At 40.4% G+C, this 17840-nt stretch overlaps 1 long non-coding RNA gene across 1 annotated transcript in view; it reads right to left on the reverse strand.

Annotated features, from left to right (window-relative positions):
- Positions 1 to 420: 420 nt before the first annotated feature.
- The window catches only part of LOC138903755 (uncharacterized), a 55597-nt gene continuing 38177 nt past the window's right edge, over positions 421 to 17840 (reverse strand). The window contains exon 3 of the long non-coding RNA XR_011413151.1: positions 421 to 434. This is a non-coding gene — a long non-coding RNA (uncharacterized lncRNA). The remainder of the gene's footprint in view (positions 435 to 17840) is intronic.

A 17840-nucleotide genomic window follows, 5' to 3' on the forward strand; every position in this document is an offset into this window, starting at 1 on the left:
CTAATCAGAGTAGATACAGAGAATGGCTCATGGAGTTATTCCGGTTCTATCCCAAATTCCATAGCAACATAGGGAGTGACATAGGACAAAGTAGATCTGGGATCAATAAGAGCATGCACATCATGAGATTGGACAGTTAATATACATGTGACAACATCTGGAGAAGCCTATGAACTCTCACGACCTTTCATATCATAGAAATGACTGAGTCCTCTCGAACTTTATGTACCACCACTAGCTGCACCACTCCATGCGATGGCTGGAGTGCCTCGAGCTGGAGGAGGTGTTGCGTATATAGTAGCTACAGAACTGGCTGGTTGTGTTGCACCCCAGCCCATGCTCTGGTGAGACGAACGACAACCCCTCTAAATGTGACCCCTCATACCACACCCGTAACATATGGGTTAGTCTATGAAGCAGGCCCCAAAGTGCATCTTCCCGCACCTAGGTCATGGGGGCCTCCGCTGCTGCTAAAATCTCCCACCAGACCGAACCTGCTGGTAGGATCCCATGTTGCCCTGGCTAGGCCTAAAACGGCTCCCCTGCTACTGACTGGGCCCCAATGGCTACGCACTGACTGAAGACTGAGCAAAAGATGGGGATGGCCCTGATGACCCTCCCCTGAATGCTGACCTACCACCACCACCACCAGAAGAACCACCAAAGTTGCCCACGGACCGGGCCTTGCTACTGCCCTCACGCTCCATCATATTATTCAATTTGCGGGTCTCTGTGGCTTGAGGAAATGCCACCATCTTACCATAGTTCATATCATAATTCAAGGCAGCTGTAGCGACCTTATTGATAACCAAGGGGCTAAGGCCCTACACAAACCGGCGCACTCTAGCCTCCATAGTGGGCAACATGTAGATGGCATATTTGGACAAGCGCACGAATCTCATATGATACTTCCACACACTCATGCTACCTTGCTTCAGGCTCTCAAACTCAGCGGCATGGGCTGCCATAGTCTCGGTAGGCAAGAAATGATCAATGAAAGCATTGGCAAACTCACTCCACCTTGCCGGAGGGCTCCCCTCCTCATGGGATTCCTCCCACATCTCAAACCAAGAATAAGCCACCCCTTTTAGGGGTTAGGAAGTAAACTGTGCTCCCTCTATCTTAGTAGAATGCATAACTCGGAGGGTCTTGTGCAACTCAATAAAGTCCTGGGGGTGCGCCTCAAGATCAGTACCTATGAACACTGGGGGATCAAACTAGAGAAACATGTTCACTCTAGAACTATTGCAATCCCCTAGCTTACTAGAAGAAGTGGGTGCAACATTTTATCTCTAGGCCTGGGAAGCCACTATCTAAGCTAACATCTGTATGGCTCCCCTAAGATCCCCATCAAATACACCGGGATCAGAAGCTGGGCTGGAGGTGGAACTGGAATATTAGTTGGAAGGATCCTTGCACCTCTTGTAGGTGTAGGGACAAGTGCAGTCTGATCAGGTGTAGTAGAATCAGGTAGTGTAGTGGTCGAGGGAATATTCTCACCCCTCACGCGCTCACCCACATCATCAAGTAAAGGATCAACTGCCACTCCTGGGGTGGGATTGGCTCCTTGGCCAGTTCTTGCTTTCTTCCTAGGCACCATATACTGAAAATTATAGTAATGCACGAGTTAAAAGAGGAACAATCTTACAATCAACTTTATCGCACGATCTAGAATATCAAACAAGGGTATTAATCCTAAATGCCCAAGTATCCTCCTTATTATAGATGTGGTCGACAACACACCGATAAGAAGGACTCTACTATATACGGTTCCGAGACATCCCAGGAAACTTTATAACCGTAGGCTCTGATACCAAGTTTGTCACACCCCGGCCTTGGGGAGCGCGACCAGCGCTCAACAGAGTTACCCCAGTCGAACAAGCCTGCACAGTGTTGTCTACCCAACTCACCCATGAATAAAGAGAAGAATACATTTCATTAATTAGACAATAAGAGGTCATGTGAATAACACCAATTCATTTCCATTAGTTACATCATTAACAAGTCTCCAAAACAGTACATTGTACAATCATAGTTAAAGTGGAACTAATGATACGATTACATCATTTTTAGTTAAATTTTCCCAAAACACAGAAACAACCCACACTATGTCTACGGAGCCTCTAACAGAAACAAAAGAGTACTACAGCAGTGCTGACAATAAGGCCCGGCTATACCTCAAAATGCTACGTGCAAAGGACAAGAGATACATGACCCCGAAATAAAGTAGGGCTCCCCAAGTCAGTTAAGGAGAGGGTGTGCTGCTATCACTGATCAATACCACCTGCTATGGAACCACCTGCATCCATTAAAGATGTAGCGCCCCCGGCAAAAGGGAGGTTAGTACATATGGAATAGTACTAGTATGTAAGACTACACACCCTCTCAATATAATGAGTAACAGTAAATAGAGAAAAAAACATGAAATCAATAAGAAACTCAAACAATATCAAGGCGTCAAGTTAGGGAAAGGTAAATTTCAAGTACTTTTCAGTATTTTAAGTTGGGAGATCTTTAGCACCGATATACCACCGTGCTTTTAGCACGGAGTCCGGTCTCAGCCCGACTGGCTAAGACGTATCACCCCAAGACATCCACTCACAATACCACCATGTGCGCGGTATGGAGTCCGATCTCATCCCGATCAGCTAAGTCGTCTCACCACAATGTTGTGTGGGTCGACATCACATCACATTTCACTAGTAATAATCTCATCCTATTCAAGGGGAAACATCTCACACATCATTCTTATCCCATATAAGGGGAAACAACCTCATCACATTAACACGGGGATTTACCCCTCAATCACTCCAACACCGGCACATGTAGTTTCGGGGTTAGGTTATTTTGACCTACCCTTCCTGAGTGACTAAATGATACTCCCAGAGCATTTATTTTTAAAATGATTCACAACTCATTTCAACATCTTGTTCTCGCCTCTCGGTTTCATTGGCACTAATGGCCCCATATATAAAGTCATTGTTCGTACGTTAGCCGTATTTCATATTCTATATTTATTGTTTCACTTCCAATAATCATCACGGTATAAGGCCCCATAAAATATTACCAAAAACCCGGATTTTCATGGTGCCGAAGTAGACTTATGTATTGACGAGTGTAGGGATTCTTTGCGACGAGCTTGCTCACCACGGTTCAGACTTTTTGGATTGAACAGTGCATTGGGGAGTTGAAAAATATTTTTGGAAGTGCAGGACATTTATGCAGTCCACTCTTCAGTCGCAGAACTGGTCTGCGAACCGGAGATCTGCCGTAGACTGAGGCAGAAATCTAGGCAAATTTTCGGACCATTATACGGTCCATTATGCGGCCGCATAATCATTTTGCGGGCCGCAAAACCCATTGCAGACCCAGCTCAAAAATTTTCGGAGGGATGTTTCGCGGTGCTTTATGCAACCACATAATAGGTCTGCGGACCGCAGATCAGTCGCAGAGTGAGGCAAAAGTGCCCAGTGCCGGGGGGCCATTTTGCGGCCCATTTTGCGGACCGTAGAAGCGTTATGCGGTCGCATATGTGACCGTAGATCTATGTTGGGGCTTCATTTTTCTAATTTAATAATCCGACCCAAATTCATTTTATCTAGCCATAGGGGTCATTTTTGAGGGGTTATCTGATATTTTAGAGAGAGGAGAGAGTTATTCTAGAGAGAGAAAGGGGAGGATTCAAGGATTTCACTACTCAACTTGGATCAAGCCATGGAATTTCATCAAGAAGAACTTGCTAGGGTATCTAAAATGTAAGAATTTCTTCCCCCAATTCTCCAATTTCAAATTTGGGTAGAAGATGGGTAAAAGGGAGTGTGATTCTTGGGTTTGAGAGTATTATTTATACATACATGTACCAATAAGGTTTTTTGGAAGATTGTTGATCTCAAATGGGTAAATATTGGGTTGTGGAATGAAGGAAATCTGGTGGTAGAACCTTGTAATCAAATTTGCACATCTAGTGTTTGATAAAATACTCAAATGAGCTGAAACCGTGAATATCGTCCTAATTTGTGTTCAATTTTGTTATGTCTCAAAATATATTGAAGTTGCTAGGATTTCCGGACCATTGTAGTAATTTAAGGAAAGCTCAAAGCGAGGTATGAAGGCTAAACTCTTCTTCTAGTATCGGAATTCTCGAATCCTTGTAAAATTTTATCATGTGTAGTTGAATTTGAAACGCAATTGATGTGGGGTATTCAAACTAGTAAAATTGATTCCCGATTGACATAACGTGTTAGAAACCTCGTGTGTTAATCATTCTCTATTTTTGACTTAATTATGTTATACCCTTTTTTGGGAAGAAGATCTTGTATGAACTCAATGGGATTAAACACGGATTTCTCATGTGATGAGACCTTATGAACTTACACTTGCTACGGATAAGGGTGACAAATGGTTGATTTAAAAGGGAACTCTCTTGTACAAGCTATAATCGTTTTGGGAATCTGAACTGTGAAATTGTGAACACACCTCCACCCGTATACATTGGGGTGAGGCGGCGGGGCCTCTTTGTGTAGAGTTGTGGTATTATGAATACACCTTCACCTGCATACATCGGGGTGAGGCGGCGGGGCCAATTTGTGTAGAGTTTGTGGCATGGTGAATGCACCTCCACTCGCATACATTGGGGTGAGACGGTAAGGCCATTCTGTAGAGTTTCTGGTATTATGATTGCACCTCCACCCGCATACATTGGGGAGAGGTGGCAGGGCCGCTTTGTATAAAGGTAGTTGTAGAGGATCCCATACTTAGGAATTTATAATTGGTATTGAAAGCTCTTAATAAATTTTCTATGGCCTTAACGGCTAAATAAGCCTTTTATGTTTACCATGATTCATCATATACATTTTTTAATTCCAAGACCTTGTGTATGTTTGGTTTTCATACTAGTACTATTCGACATGTACTAACGTCCCTTTTGCCGGGGGCGCTGCATCTTTAATGGATGCAGGTGATTCCATAGCAGGTGGTATTGATTAGTGATAGCAGCACACCCCCTCCTCAGCTAACTTGGTGAGCCCCACTTTATTCCGGTTTCTTGTATCTCTTGTTCCATGCACATAGTGTTTTGAGGTATGCCGGGCCTGGTTGCCGACACTGTCATAGTACTCTTTTGTTTCTATTAGAGGCTTCATAGACAATGTGTGGGTTGTATCTTATTTTGGGAAGATTGAACTAAACTTGTTGTAATTGTATCACATATCCCACTTTAACTATGAATGTATAGTGTACTGTTTTGGGGACTTGTTAATGACATAATGGAAGTGAACTGGTGTTATTCACATGAACTCTTAATGTTTAATTAATGATATAAATGCATCTTCTCTTCATTCATGGGCGAATTGGGTAGAAGTTGTTGTATAGGCTTGCTCGACCAGGGTATCTCAGTTGAGCGTCGGTCGCGCTCCCCGAGGTCGGGGCATGACACACGGATCGTCAACAACAAACATTTCTATTTAAGTCTTTAAATACATTTAAGCAACTAACCAAATTAAGGATCTTTGGCACATGTAAATTCTTACACAATTCGACATGCTAGTTTTCATTAGAATCACATTTTTAAATCATAACATCTTAACACACAGCCCATGCTTAATCACCTTCTCAAATAGTAACTCAACATAACAAGAATATTTGGAATAAAAATTGAACGCATATATCTTTTTTGACACAAGGCTTATTCGAAGTAATCAATTCATAATGAGCAACATGGGACTTACAAGGATATTGTGGGGTTCAATTCTAAGAGAAGAGTTTAGCCAACATACCTCGCTTTGAGCTTTCCTTAATTCACTACACCATTTCGGAAATCCTAGCAACTTTGATCTATTTAGAGATATAGCAAAATTGAACACAAATTAGGGAGGAGTTCATGTTTCCAACTCATTTGAGCATTTAATCAAGCACTAGGTGGGCATTATGATTTCTAGCTTCTCCTATGGAGGATTTCCTTCACGCGACAAGCCAAGGTCTACCCATTTGAGTTCAGCTACCTTCCCACAAATCATGAATGTTCATGCATGCATAAACAACAACCCTCATCCTCAAAACCTTCCTCCCCATCACCTATTCCCAAACAAAATTTCGAAATTGAAGGTTAGGGATGGAATCTTACCTCTTGGTTGAAGACCTTGTGAGCTTTCTTGTTGAATTTCAAGGCTTTAGCAAGATTTTGGATGAACAATTAGCTTAGGGATTTCACCTCTCACTCTAGGGAACTCCCTCTCTTTAAATACCAGATATCCCCTTCAAAAATGGTCCCTTGCGTCTAATTATCGAGATAGGGTCGTGTTAAAAAGTTATAAAAAATGAAGCCTCGATGCAGATATGCGACCGAATAACGGTTATACGGTCCACGGAATGGACCGCATAATGGCCCTCCGGAACTGGGCACTCCTGCCTCACTCTGCGACCGGTCTACGGTCCGCAGACCTATTCTGCGATCGCATAATGCACCACAGAACTTCCCTTCAAAAATGTTTTTGTGTTGGATCCATAATGGGTTGTGCGGCATGCGAAATGATTATGCGGCCGCATAATGGTCCAAAACTTTTCCCAAGTTTCTGCTTCCCGCAGAATGGATCGCAGAAATGCCCTGAACTTTCAAAAAGATTCTTCAACTCCCCAACGTATTGTTCAACCCATAAAGTCTGAAACCCCAGGTTTTAGGTATAATTTTACGGGGCCTTACAGGATCCTTGCCCAAGCGCTAATTGTTTAGCTTTTATATTATAAGCGTTTCTAGAGTATTGTTTGGCTTTCTCGGTATTTGGTTTTGCTTGTTAGAGGTACGTAACATATCTAAGCTTTGATTTGAGGGTAATTATCCCTAAGAACTATGATATTTGAGATGTGTTGGGTGTGATGCAAGTGCTAGGTGACAGGCGTGTGTGCGTGCACTGAGGTACTCATGATCCGGGTAGTTCTTAGGTTATTATGTGCATTGCTTTGCTATTATGCTTATTTGTTACCATACTTTCACCATTTATATGACTACGTGAGATATTATTCATGCTAGAAATCATATCTAGGCTATGTGCTAGTTGTTTGTGACATGATAGGGCTATAAATGATATTTCTGAGCTATTTGTCTTAGTCGTAGTCATACCATACAGTCATGATAATTACATCTACATGTTATATCTTTGTCTCTATGCACTTTTGATATGCTGTCTCCCATGTTATTGGTCTCCTTGTATGTGATACAAGTTTGAGCTGTAATTGAGGCATACTATGATACACCGTGTTATATAACTGGATTATGTTTTGTGAGATGTGAGCCATTAAGACTTGAGCGGATTGATGACTGATATGGGCCATAGAGCTGTGTCACGAGTTATGTATGATCGGGCTGCATACCATAATAGATTGATATGGATCGGGTTGCATGCTGCAACAGATTGTTATATGGATCGAGTTGCACGCCACAACAGGCCTATTGGCTATTGATTAATATTTGGATCAGGTTGCATGCCGCAACATACCATATTGGATTTTTATTAGCGTTTGGGTAGGATCTGCCCCTCCAAAGTCTGACATATTAGTAGTAAGCACATGCACAGTATTAAATACATGTGCTTTTGTGAGGTGCTTTTGAGTCTAGGCACCCGTACAGTGCTGAGTGATTGTATGTGTGATGTTGAGAGGCATTTGAGCCAGGAACCTTGAGTGTGCTAAGAGTGAGTGTACTTGATGATTTCACTAGGATATTATTGACTTGACATGTATAGTTGACATGTAGGCATAGAGATGTATTTTTCTCATGTTAGCTGATAAATAGATGATATTGACTTGACATGTAGGCATACAGATGTATTTTCCTCATGTTAGTTGGTAAATGAAATGTCTTATCTATTTTTGAAAATTTGGAAAAAGTCACAGTTCCCTATTAAACTCATATGTTTGTGATATCGATGAAAGATTCATGCTTTAACTGTTATACTTGAAAAGCATGTCTACTTTCCTATAACTGTGAACGAGCTGAGCATCATAACTCTTGAGTTAATTAGCCTTATTGTCCTCATTATATTATTACGAGTTGTTATTGACCACTAGTGTTGGATTCTGACCATCTTCCCAGCTTGCTATTGCTTTCAACCTGAGGTTAGGTTTGTTACTTATTGAGTATATTTGGTCAGTTGTACTCATACTACACTTCTGTACCTTGAGTCTAGATCTTGGAGATGATACTGTTGTGCATGGCAGGAGCTGGCATTGAAGATGTACCTACTTTCCAGATATAGCTGCCAGTTGTCCTTGGTAGCTTTAGATTCGAATTCTGTTCATGCACATTTCAAATAGATGTTGTACTTATTCTCATACTAGCCTTGTAAATCTTGTCTTAGTGGCTTATGACTTGTACTACCAATCCTTGAAATTTTGTATAGAACTTCATTATTTTTCTCATTGGCTTTTATTATTCTCATTTGTGTTATGTTGACTGTTATTTGGCTTACCTAGCGGGTTGAGTTAGGTTTTATCACGACTAGTAGATTTGGGGTCGTGACAAGTAGGTATCATAGCTCCAGGTTTATAGGTTCTACGAGTCATGAGAAAGTGTCTAGTAGAGTCTTGTGGATCGATATGATGACGTACATACCTATCTTCCAGAGGCTAGATGGCATGTAGGAAAATTTCCCATCTTTCTTTCTTTATCGTGCGTCATTGATTCAGCTAGAAGTGTATCTCTTCAATTCCTCCCACTCACTCGTATGTTATGTTTGAGAATTTGATATCAGCTGGCCATTGATGGCTTGTGATTCCACGAATGAGGTGCGAGATGTATTCTCTGTATTGTAGGGATAGGCCAGTCTGGAGGACTTGAGGTCATGTTTTGATTGTAGCTTGGGCTCGGTGGTTTCAGTTATGTGAGTATGTGCTTTTGGACTTCTATGTCCAGTAGTGTCCCTAGGAGTGGGAGTGGTGGCTCAGTGAGTGGTTTGGTGGCCATATGATGAGTATGATGTGACTGCGGGATGTGTTCAGATGGCCTAGATTTGACAAAAAGAATTTTCTTTGGATGTGAAAATCACTATGGATGCTTGATTTTTATCTTTATGTCTTGTACAATCATGAGTTATTGGTGTGTTACAAATCTTTTAGTTGTTCGTCTGTAGAATGAAGTGTATTCTTATGTCTGGTTGACGAATTCAGACTCGGTAAGATTAAGTGATTGCATTGTGGTTGTGACCATGAGAGAGTCATCAACTGATTCTAGTTTGAGTTTAAGCGGGTGGGTTATCTCCTGCGAGATGTTCTGAGTTTGTGTGATCCCTATGATGTTTCTGTGAAGAGTTTCCTTTCTACCAGCGTGGTGTGTATATGTTGCAATTTGAGTTTGGGTCACTTCAAGGCATTTGCATGACTATCATGAAGATGATATGCTCTTAGGGGGTGATTTGAGGTATTTTATGATTTGTGTTACATGTGCTTGTGAAGGATTTAGTTGAATTACAGTGCGTGATCATGGAAGTTATGGAGTAAAGGTATTGTGGATTATCAAATACTATGTTCAATGGTTTCGGGCATAGTAGGGGAGTCTGATATCGACGATCAAGTTGCATGGTTATGTGCTACATTAGTTTCGGCCTGAGGCATGTTTGTGGATCAGTTATGACTCGAAGATGTTGGTTTTGTTGATGACTTGAGCAAGGAAATTTCGGGATGCATGTTGTATTACACTTTATGGATATATGGAGATCTTGGAATGATTCAGGTTTGTTATTTTTGATTGATGAAATGTGTTAAGAGAAGAGAGTCTGGTAAGGTATGGTTACTTCTTTGGATGTTGGTGTGCTAATGAAGCACAGGTCGTTCAGCTCATTTTGGTAGTGCATTTGAGATTAGAATAGGGTGGATGAGTCTCGAGAAGGTTCTAATGGGTTCAAGATTCATAAGTGGTATTTGAGGAATTTCTAGGTTTGTAAATGGCAAACATCTGAGATCTGCATTGGATGGTGTCAGAACTCGTGGTATTTTTGTATCATTATGGATTCTATATAAGGTCTCTTCAGAGTGGGTATCTCGGATGCAGCATTTTTGTGAACCTAAGAGGTAATACAGTGGCTTATGGGCCTTTAGACAGTGTGGTTTCATGCTAGGATCTCTTGTGGTAAGCTTTGGTCAAGGATTCGTGGTGTATCGGCAAGGAGAAGTGGTAACTTGAATGTAATTTGGAAGGAACTCAGAGAAATAGAATAGCTTGGTAGTAGGTTGGATTAGCATGGTAATGGGTATGATCTGTTCTTTTAGTTCTCTTGGTGTGGTAAGGTTTTACCGCAGTTTTGTGGCAATAATCTTAGGTTGAGAGATCTGCATGACTTGGTTGAGTTAGAGGGATTCAGTTTTAATGGCTTGATTTTGTGTAAATGGGGTTCGAAGAATTCTCGATGGTTTTGACTTTAGCTTGGGATGGATGTTTTTGACAAGTATGAGGAGTATGATCCACGTTGTGATTTTCTCATGGATGAGATCTAGTGGAAGGTTTCTGGCTGATTGAGTACGTATCCTTCTTGTAACTCAGAGTTGATAATGGGGTTCTCGTGCTTCCGTATGATGGTTTGATAGAGGCGGTGCATCGTGTGATCGAGATTTACATGTACAAGGTTGTGCTTCAGTCTCGAAGGGAAGGTTATGAGTTCTAGATAGCATGGATGGGTTCAGATGTTTGGAAGAATATTAGTACTATTTGGTAATACTTGACAAGAGTATGCATTTCGGAAGGGCGCATTGTGTTGTGGCTTACGGATGCTTGACTGGTATTACGGTAATCACCTGGTTGCTCGACTATTGATGTTCAGATTTTGCTATATGGCACAGAAGAATTATAGAAGTATTTCTCCTGAGCTAATTGAGTAAGAGGGATGTGTTAGTCATTCGAGTGGTCGAGTTGGGATCGAAAATGGTGATTCTTGTATTCTAGGGATTTGAAGATTATGAGGATTCGTAGAGGCAAATTGTTCCTTGGTAGTGGAGGATGGAGGTATGTTAAGAGGTTGATGACTGATTGTATGTGTTATGGATAGGTTATTGTGCACTTTTTGAAGGTTATCTACCTATTTTGGGAGGATCGTAATTGATTGGAGGCCACTGGTAAGCCTAACGAGAACGTGTATTCTACATCGGGTCGGATTTGTTTACGCAGCACAACTATTGTTGAAGGGTGTGTCATCGGTTAGAGTTGATCTTATTCGTGTCTGATTTGTTCCATGAGTTACTCTTCTATGCTACGATGGGTTGTGAGACTGCTAACTACTTACCCATATGATGCGGTTCTGTTGGGCCTTGTGGCAGAATTCGAACGAGATGGATCTTGGGGTGTTGAATGGTTGATTGCGCATTGGTTATGGTCTTCATGTTATGGTATATTATGTTATCTGTTTCTCTATGGTCATGGTCGTGCACTTCGCGTGTTTGATGTTGTTATGTATATGGTTGTTGATTATGAGTATCATGGCTCGAGGTATTTCATGTGGACAGGTGTTTGGATTGGATCTCGCATCATAGCCAAGTTATGTTGGGATATGACCCTTTGTATTTATCTGGTGTGGTTTGGTTCTCCTTTGCGTGATGGGTTCATAGCAGTGAGCTTGTGGTTGTACCTATTAAGCTTGCAGGACGGTTCCCTCATTTGATTCTCTTTCCATCATTGGGTATATTCGAGTTGTTGCTTGTATGGTGCACAGATTGCACAGTATGGGGCTATAGATGGTATTGGTATGGCATCTCAGTTGAGCAGCTCGTACTGGATGATACAAGGTTATTGGATCTAGAATTAGTACTATCGGATTTGGAAGGTATGTTTGGAAGAATAATATCAGAATTAGTTTCTAATTTGTCAATTGTTCTTATCGGGTGAGAAAGCTCCCCGACTGGTTGATCTGATGAGTGGTTATGAGTTTCTGCGTGTTTCATTCATCATTGCCAGTGTACAAAGGTTCAGAATAAGTTTTTACTTGATATGAGGTTTGTTACCGGTACCGGATTTGTTATTGAGCACTTATTATGGTCGAAAGTTATTGCTATGGGTACCTGAGTTATGCGGTATATCATGTGCTTATATCTTGGGTTATATTAATGGCTTGATATATCTTGTTCAGACTTGCATAGTGTATAGATGCGTGAATCGGGTCTTATAATGAGTTCCAGATGTTGAGGATTTGGTTCTAAGGCTTATGGACTAAGGTCGTAGTTAGGATCTTTAGTTAGTTTGTGTTGTTAGGCTTATATAGATCAAAATGACGTGGGACCACCTATGAGTATGCACATGGTGAGTTTATACAGTGATTTGAAGGCTTTGGGATGACTCTCGCCACATTCGAGGAAGAACGTATGTTTAAGTGGGGGAGAATTTAATGACTCGACAAGTCGTTTTGAGGTACAATTCGTCGTTTTGATGTTATTATGTGGGATTTGAGGCCTCGAGTAGGTCTGTGTTATGTTTTGGAACTTATTGGTATGTTGAGACGGGGTCCCGAGGGACTCAGATGAGTTTCAGATAGGTTTGGGTTGTGATGATTTGGTGTCATTTCTTCACGCATAAATTGTACCTCATTAAGCCAATGAGATATAAATTCTATTTTTATTGAAGCATTAGATCTGTATCGTAATTACGGAGCAATAGTAAAAAGAATCGTCGAATTCGGACATCGTATGAGGGGGAGTTATGCCTATTTAAGTGTTGGAGAATACAACTAGTGCTGGTGTTGGTGCTTCGCAGATGCAAAGTTGGGTCCGCATCTGCATCGTATAATGGTCCAAAAATGCAAAAATTACAGCTCGCAGACAGCAAGTATGGATTTTTGCGTGCAGAAGCGGAATCCTTGTGTATTAAAAAAATCAGATTGCGTTCATTTAGTATTTTGAGCATATCTTGAGTTCTAGAACTCCGTTTGAGGTGATTTTCGCGGTGTTCTTCTCGTTTTTCATAGCGGTCAGTATCTAACCTCAACATTTGTATTTTAACATGACTACAGTAGTTCATTTATGAATTAATCCATATTTTGATTGGAGATTTGTGGATTTTATCCCTAAACGTAAGGGGGTGAAATTAATGAATTTAGAGGTCGATTTGAAGTCGGATTTGGATTGAAGTAAGTATTTTGACTCAAATTTGATTAACTTACATGATTCCATATTTGATTTTGGCATTGGATTGAGGAATCTAAAAGAGAAATTGGGGGATTTTGTATAAATGTTTCTAAAGTGAATATTTGAGATTTGAACATCAATTCAAAGTCGGATTTGAGTGAAATAGTATGATTGGACTCGTATTCAAATGGATCGTCAGAATTCATGAGTTTTGTTGGGTTCTGAGGTGCAGACCCGAGTTGACTTTTGGGTTGACTTTAAGTTTTTGATTAAAGATTCGATCTTTAACGCTTAGGTTTTCTTCCTAAGGCATTATTTGATATTTTTGAGTTGCTTTTGGCTAGTTCCGATCCGTTCGGAGGTTGATTCACGCGGGATGGCATTTCTAGAGTATTATTTTGCTTGCTCGGTATTTGGTTTTGCTACTTTGAGGTAAGTAACATATCTAAACTTTGATTTGAGGGTAATTATCCATGGGAACTATACTATTTGAGATGTGTTGAGTGTGACGCAAGTGCTAGGTTACGGGCATGAGTGCATGGACCGAGGTACACATGATCCAGGTAGTTCTTAGGCTATTAGTGCCTTGCTTTGCTATCTCGCTTATTTATTACCATATTTTCACTATTTATATGACTACGTGAGATATTATTCATGCTAGAAATCATGTCTAGGCTATGTCCTAGTTGTTTGAGACATGATAGGGCTATACTTGTTGTTTTTAAGCTATTTATCTTAGCCATAGTCATATTGTACAGTCATGATAGTTACATTCAAATGTTATATCTCTGTTTCTGGTACAGTTTTGATATGCTGTCTCACATGTTATTGGTGTCCTTGTACGTGATACGAGTTTGAGCTATAATTGAGACATATTGTGACACACTGTATTATATAATTGGATTATGTTTTATGAGATGTGAGCCAATTAAACTTGAGCAGATTGATGACTGATGTAGGCCGTATAGCCTTGTTGTGAGGTATAATGGATCGGGTTTCATGCCAAAACAGATTGATATGGGATCGCGTTGCATGCCGCAATAAATTGTTATATGGATCGGGTTGCACACCGCAACAGGCCTATTGGCTATTGATTTATATTTAGATCGGGTTGTATGTCCTAGCAGGCCATATTGGATTTTGATTAGTGCTTGGGTAGGATCGGCCCCTACGAAATCTGACATGCCAGTAGTGGGCGTAGGCACAGTATTATATACATGTGCTTTAGTGAGGGGCTTCTAATCTAGGCACCCATTCAGTGCTAAGCGATTATGTGTGTGATGGTGAGGGGCATTTGAGTCAGGCACCTTAAGTGTGCTGAGAGTGAGTGTACTTGATGATTTCACTAGGATATTATTGACTTGACATATATATTTGACATACAGGCATAGAGGTGTATTTTCCTTATGCTAGTTGATAAATATATGATATTGACTTGGCATGCACACAGATGTATTATTCTCATACTAGTAGGTAAATGAAATGTCTTATCTATTGTTGAAAGTTTTGAAAAAGTTACAGTTCTCTGATAAACTCATATGTTTGTGATTTCGGTGAAAGATTCGGGCTTTACCTATTATACTTGAAAAGCATGTCTACTTTCCCGTAATTGTGAACGAGTTGAGCATCGTATCACTTGAGTTACTTACCTTTATTGTCCTTATTGTATTATTACGAGTTATTATTGACCATTGGAGTTGGACTCTGACCATCTTCTGAACTCATCAATGCTTTCAACCTGAGGTTTGGTATGTCACTTATTGAGTAGATGGGGTCGGTTGTACTCATACTACACTTTTGCACCTTGTGTGCAGATCTTGGAGTTGATACTGTTGTGCATGGCGGGAGTTGGCATTAAAGATGTACTTCCTTTCCGTATATAGCTGCCACTTATCCTTGGTAGCTTTAGATTCGAATTTTGTTCATGTACATTTCAAATAGATGTTGTACTTATTCTCATATTAGCCTTGTAAATCTTGTCTTAGTGGCTCAGGACTTGTACTACCAATCCTTGACTTACCTAGCGTGTTGGGTTAGGTGCCATCACAACTAGTGGATTTGGGGTCGTGACATCTTTACACTTCTTCGATGTTGCATTCAAAGTATTACCTATGAGATCATTTCTTTCCCATGTCTGGTTAATTGATGTAATAAGGCATAAGATTTCCTGATTATATATGCATAGTTCTTGTTTAAGTTGGTATTCATCTGGATAACATGCCTATAGGATCTCATCTGCATTCTTAGCTACCTTCCCCATTAGCTTTTTAAGTATAATAAGTAAAGAGAGTAAGGACTTGCTTCTGAGTCTGGGCCTAGAGTTTAGGCATGTTGCTTTGCACCTGGAGTTTGAGCTTGTTGCTTTGAGTAAAGTTTTAAGACTGTAGAAGGCCCAGGAGTGTGACTGAGTTATTATTGTATTCGATTAGGGCTGTAATACTCTTTTCTCGCTGGTTTGTAATAATTTGAAAAGACGGATAAGGGGGACAATAGTTAATTGGGCGAGGGGGAATTTTATTTCATGCGTACTTGAGTAGATGACATGTAATATATGGCTATAATTCATGGTTTAGCACACTATTCGCCTTGCATTTTATACACTTTATTTGCTCGTAATGAAGGCCATTTTATGTGTAGGTGAATTGGAGATGAAAGTAAAGAAAAAGGGATACTTAAAAGTCGAAAGCATGCTCGGAAGCAGTTGAAAAGGAGAAGCTGGCGAAGCAAGGCCTACATCAGGCGTTATACCTGGCGAAGCCAGGCCTAGAGCAGGCCTTATACCTGGCGACGCCAAGCTAAGGCCAGGTGATAGACCTGGCGAGGCGAGGCAAAAGCGAGATTGACCAGGCTTTATACCTGGCGACGCCGGGCCTAGGGCGAGGTCCACCAGGCGTTAGGCCTTGCGAGGCCAGGTCTGGGCGCTCACAGTCTGAGTTTTGAAGACTTATTTCATCTCCGGGTTTAACTAGGACTTTGCCTACACGTTTAGGTCTTTTCCTACACATATAAATAGACCTAAAAAGGCCACTTTTGAGCACTTTTGCAACCGGAGTGTCACAACTCAAACCGATAGGCCCCGACGGGTGCCCGAGTCCTACCTGTCGAACACCCTTAAGCATGCGACAAATATATGAACATGAATATCATCTGCTAAATTACGAGAATAACATATGTGAGGAAAACCTGTCCAAAAGGCATATATACATATACATGCGAAATACGTAGGGCGAGCCGGTAGGGCTGCTATAGACAACTACATGACCAAAATTGGAAGCCGACAAGGCCGCATACTACCCAACTATACATGACTGTCTACAGACCTCTAACAGAATATACAACTGTACAAGGACGGGACTAGGCTCCATCATACCCATATATGTAAACAAACCTATCGTACCAAAATCCAAAATAGCTCCGGATCAATTGGAGCACACCAACTCTCGCTGATCAAGGATCCAAAGAATGGGGACTGTCTTCTTGTCTACCTGTACCTACGGGCATGAAATGCAGCGTCCCCAGGCAAAAAGGGATGTCAGTATGAATAATGTACTGAGTATGTAGGGCATAAAAATCAGTACACAAAAGACATAGATGAAACATGGAATAATGAATTCCGCTTGTAAGTCTAAATGACTTGTAAATCCTAAAATATTTATAATTCCATGCAGGTGCGTACAATTGTCGTGTCATGCATAGGTATAGGTGTACATAATATCATCAAGCCTCTAAGTGCATCCCATCATATCATCTCGGTCACTGTGGGCAAAATCATCAACATATACCAACTGATCAGGTGGTGGTGTGTATATAACGCCATAACCTTTTCCCATATCCCATATACATATAATATACGCGTATATAATGCCTTCTGGTCATGGGTCAATGTACATGTATAAATGCATGAAATGCATAAGAAATACGTTAATAAGATTTTCTCGGAATGTCATAGAAATAATATGCATGTCGGATAAATTTTATCAAATACGTATTTTTCTGAGACCCATGAACAAAAGATATAATAATAATTCATATGAAGAATCAAGAATATAGACACCCTTAATATTTCTATGAATAGAATTATTTATGAAAATTGTGCATTTACTCGTTTCGTTCGTGTCGTATCGATCATGCCAAAAAGAAAGAAGGAATAGCCTTAACTTACCTTAATTTCTCTAAGAGCTCGAGAAGGTCGTAGATGAATCATTCAAAGAATTATCTTTAAATAAGGTGTTGCACGTTTGTTAACTCATTCTCTATAACAATTGATGAGTGAACGTTTATGATGGCTTTTCCAGGAATGAGAGAACACCAAATTAAAGGTGAATGTTATAATAGCCTTCAAGAATGAGAGCACAAGGTCTTTTAAATGTTTGGCTTCCACCTGGCCATGTATTGGCGGTGAAAGTCCTACAATTATGATATATGGTGCTTACTAAGACAAAGGATATTTACTACATTCTTATCCCCACATTTAAGTACTTAATGTATATAAACTTTTTTTTACTTTATTATCCCATATTTAACTAATTAGCCACATAATAATTTTTATGTCTCATTTCACTTAAATACTAGTATACTTTATTTATCTTACTATCATTGTCATGTGGTATAGCACTAATCAATAAATATGGGGTATTATAGCTTGGACCGTATTTTATCCCAAATTGACCACCTTCAATGGAAACTCATTTTCTTTGATTTGTTTACCATTTATCTTTCACGGCACTTACTTATTGCTTGATATA

This window comes from Nicotiana tomentosiformis, chromosome 12 (assembly GCF_000390325.3).
Source record: "Nicotiana tomentosiformis chromosome 12, ASM39032v3, whole genome shotgun sequence".
Classification (NCBI taxonomy): Eukaryota; Viridiplantae; Streptophyta; class Magnoliopsida; order Solanales; family Solanaceae; genus Nicotiana; species Nicotiana tomentosiformis.